The 8,233-nt window shown below is 42.4% G+C and overlaps 1 protein-coding gene across 1 annotated transcript in view; it reads right to left on the bottom strand.

Moving 5' to 3' along the window:
* Nucleotides 1-7,015, bottom strand: part of lrfn2b (leucine rich repeat and fibronectin type III domain containing 2b) — a 27,038-nt gene extending 20,023 nt beyond the window's left edge. Inside the window, exon 1 of the mRNA XM_030722303.1 lies at nt 6,886-7,015. The gene's annotated coding sequence lies outside the window, so the exon portion shown is untranslated. The remainder of the gene's footprint in view (nt 1-6,885) is intronic.
* Nucleotides 7,016-8,233: the final 1,218 nt, after the last annotated feature.

The raw sequence follows: 8,233 nt of genomic DNA, 5'->3' as shown, positions 1-8,233 counted from the left end.
TTGCATGTTTCAACACACAGGCACATCATGTACATTGTATATAGTGTTATTATTAGTAGTATTAAGGTTAATCTTGTTTGTTGATTTTATATATATTTATATTCTTTTCTTAATAGTGTGAATTATTATATTTTTACTTATATTTATAATAACTGCGGCTGCTGTTACACCCAAATTTCCCCTCTGTGGGACAATAAAGGCTGTTTCTTCTTCTTCTTCTTCTTGCTCATTCATTTTGATGGATAAAAGCATCACTCTGGACAACTTACAGTTTTTAGTCAACACTGCATGAAAGTTCAGTAAAGCTTTTAGGGACATTCAAGGACACAGCAAGCTTTGTCTTCATGACATGGACTTGATTGCAGCAGTCTAGTTTTACTTAGTTTGTGATCAGACCTGCAGTGTTGAAGCCACAAACACACTCACACCCCGGTGCACACATAGCACACTGTTTTTTGTTCTGCACAGCACATTGTCTTGCTTTGATATTGTGTTCTCTCACCTGCTTCTAAATATTCATGACGTAAGTTAAGTTTTATTTGTCACATGCACAGTTATATACTGTACAATGCACAATGAAATGTATTTTGTACCTGCAGCTGATCGTAAGTGGTAAAAATATACAAATTAAAGCTGCAAGCGGCGATGATTGGGCCCTTGCACCCGGCGCGCGTTGACCCGTGACGCTCGAGCCGTGGCGTGCTCGGAGGTTGTCGCGGACTCACCTGGATGCCTTCAGCCCGGCAGGCTGTCCGTACCTCGCGTCGTTCGGCCTCCTAACATCTCCTGAGTCCACTAGGTGGCGTCCGCGAGCGCCCACTAATTGAAGTGTCATGATGCTGTTTGTATGCCTGCACCATCAATGAAATTGTAATGATTATAGGATGATGATTAACAGTTTATTGCTGATTTCCTGTCACCACGAGGTGGCGTTATGAGTGTGATACAAAACTGGTAGATGGGTGTGTCCAGAGTCATTCACCCTCTCATGAAGTATGTGAAGTTCGGGACAGATTGGACAATGTGTGTTTGACGTGACATTTTGGTGTCTTGTGGGATATGATTGAATTCGCTCAGTACATAAGAGAAAAAAATGTCAAGCAAATTGCAGAAAGATTGCATGAACGATTGCACAATATGTGTGACAATGTTGTGGTCTCTCCATAGAGACATGATGTGGGCTTTGGCGGGGTGGCAATGGCTGCAGCGTGCAAAAATGGGGCATGGGTCTGACTGACTTTTTTGATCATGCTGATGTCAAGAATGTTGAAACAAATTTTCATGCATTTCAGAGAAACTAATTCTGTGGACCGCCATACAAATTTTCATTTGCTTCTGTAGGGGGCGCTATTGCAGCTATAGCCTTGAATCCATAGTTATGGGTTCAGCCTGGGTCTGTACACAAGTGATTACATTTTTAGGCTGACTGGGCAAAGCATGTGTGAAGGAGTGCACAAACAATTTTGTGGTGAGAGAGAAAAATGAAGGTCGACTTCATCAGCCTGGTGTGACAAGGCCGTTGAATATTCTTCAACAACCCAGGTATACAGCCATTCTACAACTTACTCATGTTTTGCCAACCAGAAAGGTTCACGTGGAAATTATCTAAAGTAGTAGTTGATATATCCAATTTATTTAATCTTTAATTTAAATATATTGCTTTGCTTTTGGTTTGACTTGGTGTAATTTTCAGACCATGAAACAAATGGTGGCCAAAAAGTACGAGGAGGAACGGGAACGAGTGAAAATGGAAGTACAGCGAGCTGTGGCAGTGAGTATAACAGCTGACATGTGGACATCTGTGAACATGGAGGCTTACCTGTCACTACATTAATGAGAATTTGCAGTTGTGTGCATCTGTGTTGGGAGTGCAATACTTTCCACAAAGTCACACTGCTGACAATTTGGCCCAAGTCAAAAGGGGCGTGATGGAGGACTGGGCCATAACCAATAAAGTAAAGTGTCTCGTGACCAATGCAGCACCAAACATGACTGCATCCACCAGACAGCTCCAAATTCGGCACTCAATTTGCATTGCGCATAGTCTCAATTTATTAGTTAGAAAATCATGTGATCAGATCCCCACACTTACATCCATCAGACACTAAGCCAGGCACACTGTCACATACTTCAGATCAAGCACTTCAGCCAAGGAGAAGCTTGCTCAAGTGCAGCAACAGATGGGACGACCAACACTGAAACTTATCAATGAGGTGACAGCACGCTGGAACAGCACATATGAAATGCTGTCGAGGCTCCATGATGAGAGGGAAGCAGTGTGGGTGTCTCTGGCCTCTAAAAACAGATCTGACTCCACTTACAGCTGATGAGCAGACCATCATAGGAGAAACACTTCTTGTGCTTGCTGCTTTCCATCAAGCTACAGTGGAGTTGTCTGAAGAGAGGCGAGTGTCAGGGTCAAAGGTCATCCCGATGATGAAAATACTCTATCTTGCACTAGAGCGCAATGCTTCAACCTTGCACACACAGGCAGCCATGCACCTACATGAACACTTGAAGCGTCGAGTCACAGACTCTGCTTCCAGTCTGGAGTCATTAAGTGTGTTGACCCCAGCAACACTTCTAGTCCCCAGATTTAAATCATCAGGTTCTGCAGTTCCTCCAAGTGCAATGAGGCCATCAGCAGACTGTGATCGGACGCACAAATGAGCCCCAGCCAGGACCGCCTTCACAACAGCTGTTTGCACCCACTCCAAGCATGTTATTCAGCATTATTTGTTTGTTGTGGTTTGGAAATCATGTACTAAAATACCAATTTGTTGTTTTTTAGATAACCTTTGGCAACATCTCAACATCGAAGTGGGCAGGCAGACCCAAAGTGCCTCAGCTGATGCCATCCAGGAGGTGCAGAGATACCTCGCAGAGGTCCCAGGATCCTCTGAGACACTGGGACAACCAAAAGACAATCTATCCACAGCTCTTCCACCTTTCCTTACAATTTCTCTGCACTCCAGCCTCATCTGTGCCGTGTGAGTGAGTGTTTTCTACAGCTGGAGAAGTTGTATAAAAAAAACGTAACAGACTCAATTTCAAAACATTGGGGAAACTTATTTTTTTGAATAAAAACTTGTAAGAACAAAGTCCCAGTCCACAATGATCCTCATTCACAACACGTTCACTTATATTTTCATGTTTGTGCAGCAGGTCTCATTTGCAGGCATTGGAGGGCTGGTGTGGCTTGTTTTCCATCAGTGACATTGGCAACACCTGGGCCCAGTGTGTCAGAACTCTATTTTGGTTTGGTTTTCTGCCTTACACGACATTGCATTCACCATTTCTCCACCGATGCACCCACTGACACCACTGATTGTACTGACTACACACATCACAGTTAAAATTTTGTCCTTTTTTTCATGTAAAATAAACTTTCAGTTGGCATCTGTGTCTATCTCCCTTTTTTTTCATGGCTGTGCAGCCTGGTTTGACAGGTAGGAGTGGGTCCAGGGTGGGGGCGGGATTACATCTGGGATCTAATCTGAGCCTCTTGTTTGCGGTGGTGATGGACAGGTGAGGTCAGGCAGGAGTCTCTGTGGACTATGATGCTTGCAGATGACATTGCTATCTGTAGTGATAGTAGGGAGCAGGTGGTAGAGCACCTGGCGAGGTGGAGGTATGCTCTGGAGAGAAGAGGAATTAAAGTCAGTAGATGCAAGACAGAATACATGTGTATGTGAATGAGAAGGAGGCAGTTGTCACAGTGAAGCTGACACTGACAAAAAAAGAAAGCTGAGCTGGAGGTAGCAGAGCTGAAGATGAAGATTTTCACTGGAAGTAACCAGAATGGACAAGATTAGAAATAAGTACATCAGAGGGACAACTCAGGTTTGAGCAGTTTGAAGACAAAGTTAGAAAGCCAAGACTGAGATGGTTTGGACATGTGCAGAGGAAGGATAGCAGTCATAGTGGATAAAGGATGTTGAATATGGAGCTGCTGGGCAAGAGAAAAAGACAAAGACCACAGAGAAGATTCTTGGATGTAGTGAAGGAAGACATGCAGAGGGTTGGTGTGACAGAAGAGATGCTCGTGATGACATCATTACTTGGGGCGCACAATTATCCAGCGAAAACTATCGCAGAGCTTTGTTAAGCCACACTAATATTCACTCAAGTGCTTCCAGTTGCTAAACAAATATATCTGGTCCCAAATTAGACTAGTATGAGACTGTTGTAGTAAAACAATTTGTGTGTATCTCAATCTGCATATCAGGGCTGTAACAATTCATCACATAACTTGATAATAAAATAATCCTCGATACAGATTTGTTCCTTCAATGTTTAAAATTCTGCAGCACTCAGTTGTCACCATGTAAGCATAACCGTTTCACACACATTTGCAACTAAAAATAGACCTGCAATAAAAATGCATATAGGAGCACACATGGGAATAAAAAGTATTACAACATTAAACTTGTGCAGGCCCAAGTTTTCTCAACAACAAAAAAACTAATAACACAACAGCAGCAGTGCTGATGCTGTCACAGTGAAGAGCTAAGAGGCGGAGCCGTTACTGAGACGGTGAGCTCAGGTGGAGCGAAAGGAGACATTTTTCTAGCATCCAAAGCAGCAGCTCTTGTTCCTGTAACCACCTTAAAACCTTTACTGGGAAACAGCTGGAGGTCCTTCATCAACCACCTGATCAACAAGCTCCAACATAAGAAAAGGGAACGAAGTTCAAATAAAATATGCAGATGAACTAATATTTATATTTGGCAGCTCGCTGACGGCAGCAGTCCTGCTTTATATGGCAGTGATATCTAAAGGGGGGCATGAGGTGTATGAGACCATATTTATTTCAAGGCTGTAGCAACATTATTTTGCAGATTTAGATTCATATAAACATAAAAAAACTATTATATATATAGGTTGTATCAATATTTTAAAATATAAAAATAAAACCTTTTTGTTTCCTCCTGTATGCCAGTAAAAATGTACTTGGGCCAGTAAAACACTGACCTGGGGCAGTTAGATTGGACACTGAATTATTATTAACATTAATTTTTAACATATGCACCATCAGAACGTCTGTTTTCTGCAGCAGGAAACGTTGCATCACAGCACAAACCTCAGCTCTGAGAACGGTGATATGCTCACTTTGCAGCCACTACATGCTCCTTTAAAGGCACATACTCATTCACTATCACACTGAAACACACAGACACAAACAGTAACACATACAAAAAATAACACATAAGCATGAACACCAATGTTATTATTGTTAATGAAAACGAACGAAATAATGAAAACTGAAATTGAAATTTTCATTAACTGAAATAAACTAATTGAAACTGTATTGTGTGTTTACAAACCAACTAAAACAAACTGAAATCAGAGATCAAATGTCTTCGTTTTCCCGTTTGTCAGTTTATATGTTTGAAATGAAATAATTTTTTCTGCTCTAGCAGTTTTAATTGGGAGCACCACACACCACCTCAGTGTGTGTGTGTGTGTGTGTGTGTGTGTGTGTTCACCATGCCAGTCTGCAAAATAATGGCAGCAGTAAAGCTTGGGTAAAGAGGCAGAGTCCTATATGGGATTTGTTTGAGTACAATAGTGAGACAGACAGAAGTGAGTGTCTTGCTGTGAATGACGGCAACATGTGTGGAACACTTCTCAAGGGGAAAACCACCAAACTCAAAGTCCACCTGAAAGCACATAAAGTGGCTACAGAAACTGCTCTAAACCTACGACCTAACCTGACCTGCAGCTCTGAGAAATGTAACTACACGTCGGGCCCACGCAGCCCAGAATGATTCTGATTGGCCTGTTCAGCACTCACAGTCCTCCTGTGAATTTCTGTCTACTTTTGCCAGTTTTTGATTTTATCAGTGAGAGAATAACAATCAGGAATAATAATCAAAGCATCAACATAAGGACTCACAAATTCCTGGAGGGAGACTGCTGAAACTATCAGAATGGACGTGAAGGATTGAACAAAGTGAGAAACAAACTGACCACAAAGAGGGCGGAGCCAGGAGGGAAAAAGTCCCAGCATTCTTTGTTTCTGTCAGCACCACAGGTAAAACACTGGGACACGACCACAAGGTAATTAACACACACAACAGATGTCGGACTTGTGTACGGAGCCCGACAAAGACCCAGCACAGACTCATTCAGGTCTAAGAGTGAGTATCTAACTAAGCTCGCATCTCTGAGTAGCTCCAACAGAGAACCAGCATCACAGCCATGATGGAGCGTTTTCAGCTAAAAATAACTGCTGGATAGTTAATACACAGGAACACTGTGAGCTGGAGGATGCACTGATAACTGTGTTACTGAGACTGGGATGTCCACACCACTGTGTGACACACAAATACAAACACACAATCTTGAAAAGCTGGATTTGAGCGTTGATTCTTTCAGATGCTCAGAGTTCAGTTTGTTCTTGTTTCTGATGTTATAAACCACATGGAGCTGATATTAATCTGCTGCTCTGAAGCTGGACCTGCATCTGCTGCTGGGCACTCCAATTTATTCCTCATTTATTCCTGAGGTCCATATTTTTATTCATATTTTTCCATTTTTAAGATAAGAGTTTATTGGGAGTTTAAGTTTATTGGATTTTTCTTTATGTTGATGTCTCATGATGTTCATGTGTGTCCTTAATATTACACACATGCAGCGCATAATGCTGCTGTCATGTGAACAATTGGTTGTTGAATACATCAGAAGAAGTTCATCTTTTGTTTTGTTTTTAATGGGTCGCTCACGAAAGGAGAAAATGTGAATGTTTTCAGATTATTACAGTTTTTTTCATGTGGGTTATTATGCAGTGTGTTTTTTATCTGATCAATTTTAAATCAAACTGGACTGTAACTAATGTACAATATAGTCAAAGTTTGCATGAAACTGTAATGCGACTCTGACCTGATCACGCTGAGCTCTTCACCTCTTTTGGGAGTCACAGTTGCAGGAGAAGGGAGGAAATAAAACTGCAGTTGGAATATTGGCCTGAGAGACATGATGGGTTTGCAAACCTTCTTTTTCCACCTGAAACATCTGGAAGAGATCTGGAACAGATAATTAAAGATTAAGTTAATATTTACAATAGCAATGGTCAGATTTTTACTTTATATTCAGTTCTACTTGTTGTCGAAACTACAGGGCTGCTAAAGTACTCATAAAGTTTACTTTTTGAAATTTTGCCAATAATACATGCATACAAGTAGGGTTTTGAATGACAGACTCTTACTTGTCATGGAGAATCATCTTGGTACTATTAATAATTTTAATAAATTCATCTGTCACTACTGATAGAAGTAATAGACAGTTGCAGAGAGGCACTTACAACACCTACACCCTGCAGGAATAATAAGCTGACCACAGGAGGAGATAGATGCCACTGATTTCAACACACAAAATCCCTGACAATACATGGTTTACACCTGCAGTACAGCACCCTGAGGCTCTATGAGCAATGGAAACAGAGAGGGCGAGGATTAGTGAGTGTCAGAGCCACAATCCAGGATGAAACGCAGAGCATCTGCGAAAACATTAGGACGATGGCCCCCCAAGATGAGCTGCAAGAATGCCTCGGGCAGCTGAAGACAGAGACGAGAAACAGGAAGAGGAACTATCGTGGATGACCAAGCCCCTGCATGGAATGCACCATGGACAGACAGAGGAAGTGGCTGACATCAAGAAATCCTACCAGTGGCTAGAAAAAGCTGGCTTAAAGGACAGAACAGAGGCTTTCATAATGGTAGCACAAGAACAGGCCCTAAGCACCAGATCCAAAGAAGCAGGAGTCTACCACAGCCAACAGGACCCAAGTTGCAGACTGTGCAAAGGTGCAACACATAACACCAATACTCAGTGGCTAGTGGATCTAAGAGCAGACCACAGGAACCTCCCTGAACAGGCTCCAGTAACCATCACAGTGGCACACATCCAAGAGTCTCAAATAAGAAGAGCTGGACGGCACCAGGCCCTGACATCATTCACACCTACTGGCTAATGAAGCTAACTGCACTCCATGAGCACCTGGCAGCACAAATGAACCAGATCCTACAGGCTAAGACACACCCAGAATGGCTGACTGAAGGGGTCCTGTTTCCCAAGGACCGCCATAAGGGACTGGTCCCATCCAACTACCAGCCAATAACCTGCCTCAGTACAACATGGAAACTCCTGTCAGGCATTGTAGCAGCTAAGATGAGCAGGCACGTGGCTCAATACATGAGTGAGGCCCAGAAAGGAATTGGCAGGACTACCA

The sequence above is a fragment of the Archocentrus centrarchus genome, chromosome 24 (assembly GCF_007364275.1).
Source record: "Archocentrus centrarchus isolate MPI-CPG fArcCen1 chromosome 24, fArcCen1, whole genome shotgun sequence".
NCBI classification, from domain to species: Eukaryota; Metazoa; Chordata; class Actinopteri; order Cichliformes; family Cichlidae; genus Archocentrus; species Archocentrus centrarchus.
Note: the sequence above shows the minus strand (reverse complement) of the source record. Positions and strands in the feature narration are given on the sequence as shown.